This window comes from Coenobita brevimanus, chromosome 59 (genome assembly GCF_032717465.1).
Source record: "Coenobita brevimanus isolate Jiangsu-jjx chromosome 59, ASM3271746v2, whole genome shotgun sequence".
NCBI lineage: Eukaryota > Metazoa > Arthropoda > Malacostraca > Decapoda > Coenobitidae > Coenobita > Coenobita brevimanus.
In genome coordinates, this window is record NC_137012.1 from 29,679,094 (window position 1) to 29,688,916 (window position 9,823).

Consider the following 9,823-nt stretch of genomic DNA (forward strand, 5'->3'; position numbering starts at 1 on the left):
AGCTTCGTGTGCATCAGCTCGGCCTCCTCGGTGCGCGTTTGGAGGTTGTGAAATTCGGCTTGGAGGTTTACCACTTGGCGTCTCCGTCTTCGCACCCTGTCAGTCGATACTACGTTTATAAATTCCACAGTCTGATGTGAAAAATCATGAGGAGGAAGTATGGAAGTTTTAGGAGTGGAAGTTATGTTCGTAGGAGCTTGCTGGGAAGTTTGTGGCGCGGATGTTATGTCAGTAGGAGCGTTCTGGGAAGGTTGCCGAGCTGAAGTTGGCTGGGTTTCGTCTGTCCTGCAAAGTTGGAGGGTTTGGGTATCCGCACGGAACACCGCATTTGGAGGGCGGGCGTTCAAGTTTGCTCTCGGTTCCTCAAACAGTCTGTCACTTATGCCGATGTCGGATCCACGTAGCTGTATGTCCTCGTTCTGGCTTGTATTGTTGTTTTGCCCGAGTCTAAATCTCACGGAGCGTTGCACAGGACCCCTCTTCCAGCTAGGCTCATACTCCCCCTCGAACAGCTGCTCCTCCATCACATCACTGTCGTACTCGAAGGGGTCAGGAGGATTTAGTTCCGGCTCTGAATAATCGTCGGTACTATCCACGCAGGTCTCTATGTCGTCCCAGTCGCTCTGGTTTGAGGGGCTGAGTGACTTGCTTAGATTTATTTCATTCTGCCTCGATGTTTCCTTGTCGCTCTGCCTCGATGCTTCCCGATCCCCGCGCCAACCCATTTCGCGGCGGGATGCTGGGGAGAGGTGGATCATCTCGGTCCAATTTTCCGTCTCCCAGTCCTGCTCGTCCTCCGGGCCCTGGAAGATCTCTGACGCTAGTAAGAGGTTTTCCATAAATGTTCCAGGTGGCTCTGTCTCTGGCTGGACCGGCTGGACCGTTTGCACAGTCAAAGGTCCAAGAGAAGGTTCAGTCGTAGGTCCGGCCGGTTCATGTCTCTCAACTTCCTCTTTGTGTACCTTTGCTCCGCGTCTTGTTTTGGGTCGGACGGATCGACCTGTATACTCAGCCGAAGTTCCAGCTGTTCTGTCATCGTACTGGTGAACTTCAACTTGAACTTCCTGTAGCTTGGAGGCGGGGAAGTTCTTCAGGGTGTGTTCACGTTCTTGGGGCCTTTGCCTCTGGGGAGACGAGTGGCGCTGTCTTTGAACATCCACATCAGACATCCTCGCCTCGTCTACCACAGTCCCTTCATCCTCATCTTTAAATTTCTTAACATCTCTCACTCGCACAGAAGCATCCTCCAACCTTTCTTCCTTAATCTCTTCCTCTCCCTTCTCTTCTTCCTTCATCTCTTCCTCTCCCTTCTCTTCTTCCTTCATCTCTTCCTCTCCCTTCTCTTCTTCCTTCATCTCTTCCTCTCCCTTCTCTTCTTCCTTCATCTCTTCCTCTCCCTTCTCTTCTTCCTTCATCTCTTCCTCTCCCTTCTCTTCTTCCTTCATCTCTTCCTCTCCCTTCTCTTCTTCCTTCATCTCTTCCTCTCCCTTCTCTTCTTCCTTCATCTCTTCCTCTCCCTTCTCTTCTTCCTTCATCTCTTCCTCTCCCTTCTCTTCTTCCTTCATCTCTTCCTCTCCCTTCTCTTCTTCCTTCATCTCTTCCTCTCCCTTCTCTTCTTCCTTCATCTCTTCCTCTCCCTTCTCTTCTTCCTTCATCTCTTCCTCTCCCTTCTCTTCTTCCTTCATCTCTTCCTCTCCCTTCTCTTCTTCCTTCATCTCTTCCTCTCCCTTCTCTTCTTCCTTCATCTCTTCCTCTCCCTTCTCTTCTTCCTTCATCTCTTCCTCTCCCTTCTCTTCTTCCTTCATCTCTTCCTCTCCCTTCTCTTCTTCCTTCATCTCTTCCTCTCCCTTCTTTTCTTCCTTCATCTTTTCCTCTCCCTTCTCTTCTTCCTTCATCTCTTCCTCTACAATCTCTCCTTCCTTCATCTCTTCCTCTACCATCTCTCCTTCCTTAATCTCTTCCTCTTGCTTTGGGCTCTGTGATTCTCCTCTCTCAGCACCTTCAGACATCATCCTCTCCTCCTCCAAAACCTCATCACCTCCAACCCCAGGCCTCTCCAAAACACGCTCCTCCAAACTTCCCGAGGTGGTGTCGAACTTGTGAACTTTGACCTTCACTAATTGTATCTTGGGGATGGCAATGTTCATCAAAGTAAATTCGTCTTCTTTGATGGTGTGCTTCAGGGGAGATATCTGGCCTTCGGGGGGAGACGGGTGACCTTCGGGGGGAGATGGGTGACCTTCGGGGGGAGATGGGCTCCTCTCTTTTTGCACATCACTTTCGAACAGCCTCGCTAGATATGCAAAAGTCTCCTCGTCTTCATCACTAAGCTTCTCAGGACCTTCCATTTGGTCAGAGTCTTCCTCCAACTTCCCTTCTGCCTCCTCCTCTTCTTTCTCCTCTTCTTTCTCTCTTTCTTTCTCCTCCTCCTCCTCTTCTTCCGGTACCCCCTCCTCCTCCTCCATCTCTTCCTCCTGGTTTTCGCGAGGCAATTCACTTCTCAAATTACCCAAACCAAATTGTCCCACCAGGTCCGCCAAGCCCGCCAAAGTCTCCTCAGTCCTCTCTCTAAATCTCTCCCCATCTCTCCTTAGTCGGGCCGCATCATCCACCAGTCTCTCCACACCTCCCTCTACCTCCCCCACCCCTCCCTGCAGCCTCCATATTCCCCGATGGAGCGTGGCAATACTTCCCTCCATTTCCAGCACTCTCCCCTCCAGTTCGGACAGATTTCCCTCAAACACATCCATGCTTCTGTTGACCTCGTCCAGTCGTCTGTCCTCCTCCTCTAAGGCTTCTATGTATTCATCAAAGGCTTTTCTGTCCCTCTCTAATTTCTCCATCTCTCTCTGGACATCCACTCCCTCTCCTACTGTGTCTGCCCCCTCCCCTCCTGTCTCTACCGCCTCTCCTGCAGGTAATATTTCTCCTGCTTCTAACATCTTTCTCTCTGTCTCTCCTTTCCCTCCTCCTGTCTCTAACTTCTCTGGTGGCTCTAACTCCTCCCTTCCTGTCTCCAGCCCCTCCTCCCCCTCTGTCTCTAGCCCCTCCCTCTCTGTCTCTAGCCCCTCCCTCTCTGTCTCTAGCCCCTCCCTCTCTGTCTCTAGCCCCTCCCTCTCTGTCTCTAGCCCCTCCCTCTCTGTCTCTAGCCCCTCCCTCTCTGTCTCTAGCCCCTCCCTCTCTGTCTCTAGCCCCTCCCTCTCTGTCTCTAGCCCCTCCCTCTCTGTCTCTAGCCCCTCCCTCTCTGTCTCTAGCCCCTCCCTCTCTGTCTCTAGCCCCTCCCTCTCTGTCTCTAGCCCCTCCCTCTCTGTCTCTAGCCCCTCCCTCTCTGTCTCTAGCCCCTCCCTCTCTGTCTCTAGCCCCTCCCTCTCTGTCTCTAGCCCCTCCCTCTCTGTCTCTAGCCCCTCCCTCTCTGTCTCTAGCCCCTCTCTCTCTGTCTCTAGCCCCTCTCTCTCTGTCTCTAGCCCCTCCCCTTCTCTCTCTAGCCTCTCCCTTTCTGTCTCTAGCCCCTCTCTCTCTGTCTCTAGCCCCTCCCCATCTGTTTCTAGCCCCTCCCCATCCGTCTCCGATATATCTTCTATCTCTAATCTCTCGTTCAATTCTACCCTCAAAGTTTCACTAAATTCTGCATCCATCCTCTCGCTAAATTCAGCATCCAGTCTTTCAATCTCCGCATCCAAACTCTCCCTGAATTTTGCAAACAGTTTCCCTTTGCCGTCATCTAATTTCTCATCTCCCGCGTCTCCAAAATCCATCCCTGAGCGAGTTCTCCTACCGCTGTCGCCGAAGACACCACCCGCCCGCGAAGTCTCCAAACGGGGACGCAGAGGCTGTGTTGACGATGGCGTGGCGGGAAAACTCAAAGTCGGTTTCGTCTCGGCTGTTTCCTCCAGGTTTGAGAGGTCTGGGAGGGACTTTCCAACCCTGACCTCTCTGGATTCGATGTCTACGAGGAACTGTCTGTATTTCTCCTCCTGCGGCGACCATAACCGCGCCCTTGTGACGCTGAAATAAACAAACTTAAATTATACGTCGATTCGGCTACTTCCTTCAATTTTGAAAAGCCTTGGATGGCCTTTTAAAACTTTATCTTCCTAATTTCTACACTCAGGAGATATAGATAATTTTTTTTATTGTTACTAGGGCTATTTTTGAACTCTTGAGAACTTTGAATAGTGTGTAGCCAAAGAAAATGCAGCAGTGACTCAAGATCATTAGATAGTACAGTTTATTTAGCATTCAAGATCCTAGGATCGTGGGATTGATAAAAAAAAAATGGCGTTATTACAATACTTTAGCTCATGAAAAGTTTATGTTGGAAAATTGAATATAATGAAGGGAAAACAGATGAAGAAAATCGTAAATAACAGATGGTAGTTTGTCACGAATCTCTTAAAATCCTAACACTATTCCAAAGCAGACTCAAACTTCTATTGATATTGTAAAGCAGACTCGTTAACCTTATATAGATATTTTAAAGCAGACTCGTTAAACTATAGATATTTTAAAGCAGACTCGTTAAACTTCTATAGATATTTAAAAGCAGACTCGTTAAACTATAGATATATTAAAGCAGAACTCGTTAAACTATAGATTTTTAAAAGCAGACTCGTTAAACTTATATAGATATTTAAAAGCAGACTCGTTAAACTATAGATATTTTAAAGCACACTCGTTAAACTATAGATATTTTAAAGCAGACTCGTTAAACTATAGATATTTTAAAGCAGACTCGTTAAACCATAGATATTTTAAAGCAGACTCGTTAAACTATAGATATTTTAAAGCAGACTCGTTAACCTTCTATGCATATTTAACAGCAGACTCGTTACACTTCTATTGATAAAAGCGTTCATGCAGAAACTTTACCCACGAGATTAGTAAGTGACAGAAAATGAGAAATATAAAAAAGAAAAACGTAAGATTGGCACCTCTGTCTTGGCGAGGAGTAAGAGAGTGAGCGAGGAGGTGTTCTTCTAGGGGAAAGGTTGGTCTCAGCACTGTCTTCCCTTTCCGATCTGTCTTCCTCTGCCTCCTCTTCCTTCTCTTCCTCAGCCTTTGCGTCTTCTTCCGTCTTCTCCTCCTCCTCTTCCTCTGTCTTTGCTTCTTCTTCCTCCACCCTTTCTTCTCTCTCTTCCTCCTCCATCCTTCCCTTCTCTCCCTCACCTTCTTCCTCCTCCTCCGTCTTCCTCTTCTCCTCCATCACTGTCTCCTCCACTTTAATTTTCTCCACCTTTTCCTCTTGTTCCTTCTTACATCCTCCTTCCAAATCTTCCTCCACCCTCTCTTCCTCTCCACTCTTTTCCTCCTCCTCTTCACCCCCTTTCTTTGTTTTTCCATCCCCTTTCCCCTCCACTATTCCTTCCTCTTCCACTTTCTTGGTCTCCCCTTCCACATCTACTTCTTCCTCTTCTACTTTCTTGATCCGTCCTTCCACCTTTCCGTCCTCTTCCACCCTCTCGCTGTCTTTCACCCTTTCCTCTTCCACTTTCGTCCTCTCCTCTTCCGTCTTCTCCTTTTCTTCATCCACCCTGGCTCCACCTCCACTTTCATCCACTTTGCCGCCATCCTAAGAGACGAGGAGTGGATTAGTTGAGTTTATGTTCCTATTCCTGATGTTTTGATTCAGGTTAAGGAAGTAGTGGTAGTAGTAGTAGTAGTAGTGGTAGTAGTAGTAGCAGTAGCAGTAGTAGTGGTGGTAGTAGTGGTAATAATGGTAGTGGTAATAGTGATAGCGGTAATAGTGGTGGTAGTGGTAGTGGTAGTGGTAGTCGTAGTCGTAGTAGTCGTAGTCGTAGTAGTCGTAGTCGTAGTCGTAGTAGTCGTAGTCGTAGTAGTCGTAGGAGTAGTAGTCGTAGTTATCAAAGTAGCAATCATATAAATAATAAAAAAATAAAATTAATAAAAAAGGGGCATCTCATCGTCTTTACGTTCTTCACATTTCAGTGGCAGAAAGGCCAATCTCACAGCTCTGCATCCTCGCCATAACACTTCTTCGTGACTAGAGACGTTGTGTTAATCTATTGTTACGACTCTGCACTCAAGATGGAGAGAGAGAGAGAGAGAGAGAGAGAGAGAGAGAGAGAGAGAGAGAGAGAGAGAGAGAGAGAGAGAGAGAGAGAGAGAGAGAGAGAGAATCATCTGAAACGTAAATTGCAGGTTTAAATTTCCCGCCTTCTGCAGTTCACCATCTTCCTTTGGGGGGATAGGGAAGTAGTTGGGGATAGGGACGTTTGTATAGACCGGTAGATGAGCAGCCTGGAAATGTTTTTTGCCACTTAGTGAAGGCTCCCCACTCCAGCACCCAAGTTAGCATATAAATAGTGTTTTTCTCATGAACTTACCCTCCACTTGTCACTCCGGTCCTCCTCCTCCATCTCGGCTGCCTCTGTCAAGCTGGATACGATCTCGAGTCCCGGCGTTAGGCTTGTCCGCACCGGCGAGATTGCGTGTGCGTGAGTGAGTGTGCGTGCAAAGACTGAAAGTGAGTGCGAGACTGAGTGACAAGGTGGAGGGCGCCGGAATCGTAGCTGTGCCGAAGCTTCGAACTGAACTGACTTGGCGCCGTTTTCTATATATATTTTTTCATAATCTTTGTTTCTATCCTGAGATTTTTTGCTTGATAGGTTTTTCAAAACTGGAGGGGATGGTTACAGCCTCCATTAACCCTTTCAGTTGTCCTAAGCTGAATAAAATCGTCTGGATGCAGCAAGAGCGACGAAAATATATGACGTTGGAGGAAAGGGGTTGGAATTTAATGGTCAGGTTGCAATGGTAAGGGGTAGCTTCAAGAAATCTTTGAAAATGTAATATCCAAGAGGTAATGCATGGTAGAGATGATGTTAGCATAATTTTACTCTTTTCACCTTAACTTGGCTCAAATTTTCGTCTTTTTGTAACTTTATTCACGTAGCTCGATGACAAACAGATAAACAGATATAAAAAAAGCGGTTCCTGTCCATTCGGTAGCACTTCTTCGTGACTAGCATTATATTCTAGTCTGTTGTTACAGCTCGCAATTTAGGAGGGAGGGAAGACAATTTTTGGCCAAGTTAAGGTGAAAATTGTAGTGATGGCATAATATTAAAGTGAAATATTACACAGAATGATAAAAACGAGTCTATTGTCTCGAACTGGAGCTCAGTGAACCATAGAAGCTTCGAACCCCGTCAGTCACCCTCCAGCCGTGAGAGGGGGAGGACGCTCGAGCTGTGTATATTTTGTCAGTGATAATAGTGTTTAAACAGCTTCCCCATCTTGCCCAGATAAACAAAGGTAAATGAGGATATGGTTCATCTGTTCTCTGATAGATACCAGTTCTTTCAGCTGAACCAGATCATGTGTACTGGTGTGAAAAATGATGTGGAAATGAGTTTTTTGAGAGGAGTGTGGAGCTACGTGGTGAGACAGACTGATATAATATGAGGACGTGAAGGAGCGTTGTGGTGTTGATGTAGATGTGAAGTTACGTGGAGAGACAAACAGAGAAATGAGGAGGTGAATAATAATAATAATAATAATAATAATAATAATAATAATGATGATAATAATAATAATAATAATAATAATAATAATAATAATAATAATGATAAAAATAATAATAATGATGATGATAATAATAATAATAATAATAATAATAAAAATAATAATAATAATAATAATGATAATAATAATGATAAAAAAAATAATAATAATAATGAAAATAATAACAGTTTGATGATGATGATGATGATGATGATGATGATGAATTTGCCGACAGATAGACGTCCGGAACTGCAGGAAGAAAGCCAGTCAGTAAGCCAGTCAGCCATCACATCTCTCCGTTATAAGGTAAGCCAGATTTCTCTAAAATGTCATGATTATTCGCCTGTTAGATTAGATTTAGATTAGATAGATAGATAGATGGATAGATAGATAGGTAAATACATACTCCTAGATAGGTAGATAGATAAATAGGTAGATACTCATAGGTAGGTAGATTGATAGATAGATAGATATTCATGGAAAGATAGATAGATTGATAGATAGATAGGTAGATGCTCCTAGATAGATAGATAGATAGATAGATAGATACTTTTAGTTAGAAAGATAGATAGACATCGATGAATGAATGAATAGATAGATAGATAGATAGATGGAAGGATGAATATATAGATAGATAGGCAATTTCACACTGCTACATTTTTCACTCCCACACATTACTACACACACACACACACACACACACACACACACACACACACACACACACACACACACACACACACACACACACACACACACACACACACACACACACACACACACACACCTTCTAACCTTTCTAACCCTCTGTTCCTAAGATCAAGTCCTTCAGTTCACTTGTATCAATCTTAGAAGGGATCTCTGGTAATTGATGGAGGTAATGGGGACTAATTACAGCCCATTTACCTGCTAATTAACCCATTTACCTACATAATTAACCTGTCTACCTACTATTAACCCATTTATCCACTGACTTCACCCATTTCCCTACTGACTTCACCCATTTCCCTACTGACTTCACCCATTTCCCTACTGACTTCACCCATTTCCCTACTGACTTCACCCATTTATCTACTGACTTCACCCATTTCCCTACTGACTTCACCCATTTCCCTACTCCCATTTCCCTACTGACTTCACCCATTTCCCTACTGACGTCACCCATTTACTTACTGACTTCACCCATTTCCCTACTGACTTCACCCATTTCCCTACTGACTTTACCCATTTCCCTACTGACTTCACCCATTTCCCTACTGACCACCCATTTCCTTACTGACTTCACCCATTTCCCTACTGACTTTACCCATTTATCTACTGACTTCACCCATTTCCCTACTGACTTCACCCATTTCCCTACTGACTTCACCCATTTATCTACTGACTTCACCCATTTATCTACTGACTTCACCCATTTATCTACTGACTTCACCCATTTATCTACTGACTTCACCCATTTACTTACTGACTTCACCCATTTATCTACTGACTTTACCCATTTATCTACTGACTTCACCCATTTTCCTACTGACTTCACCCATTTCCCTACTGACCACCCATTTCCTTACTGACTTTACCCATTTCCCTACTGACTTTACCCATTTCCCTACTGACTTTACCCATTTCCCTACTGACTTTACCCATTTCCCTACTGACTTCACCCATTTACCTACTGACTTCACTCCTAAGCCAATTATAGTCATCAAAGTATCTCCAGAAAAATAAAAAAAAATCGCCGTGGTCCTGAAGAAGCAAGGAATTTTCAGGAACACGTAAAACCAGCGTAGATAATTAAACGCACGTGTCTGATATTTTAATTGCACGTGTGTTTTCTGATCACACCTGTATGATACCTTAATTGCACGTGTAGGAGATTCTGACAGGACGTGTATGATACCTTAATTGCACGTGTAGGAGATTCTGACAGGACGTGTATGATACCTTAATTGCACGTGTGTGAGATTCTGATTGCACGTGTATGATACCTTAATTGCACGTGTGTGAGATTTTGATGGCACGTGTATGATATTTTAATTGCACGTGCGGGAGATTCTGATTGCACGTGTCTCATTTTAATTGCACGTGTGTGAGATTTTGATTGCACGTGTATGATATTTTAATTGCACGTGTGTGACTGCAATCGCACGTGTCTCATATTTTAATTGCACGTGCGTGAGAGTCTGAGTGCACGTGTATGATTTAATTGCACGTGTGTGAGATTCTGAATGCACGTGAATATTTCAGCTGTACGTGTATGAGACTTTAATTGCACGTGTATAACGTTTGAATGATGGACTCT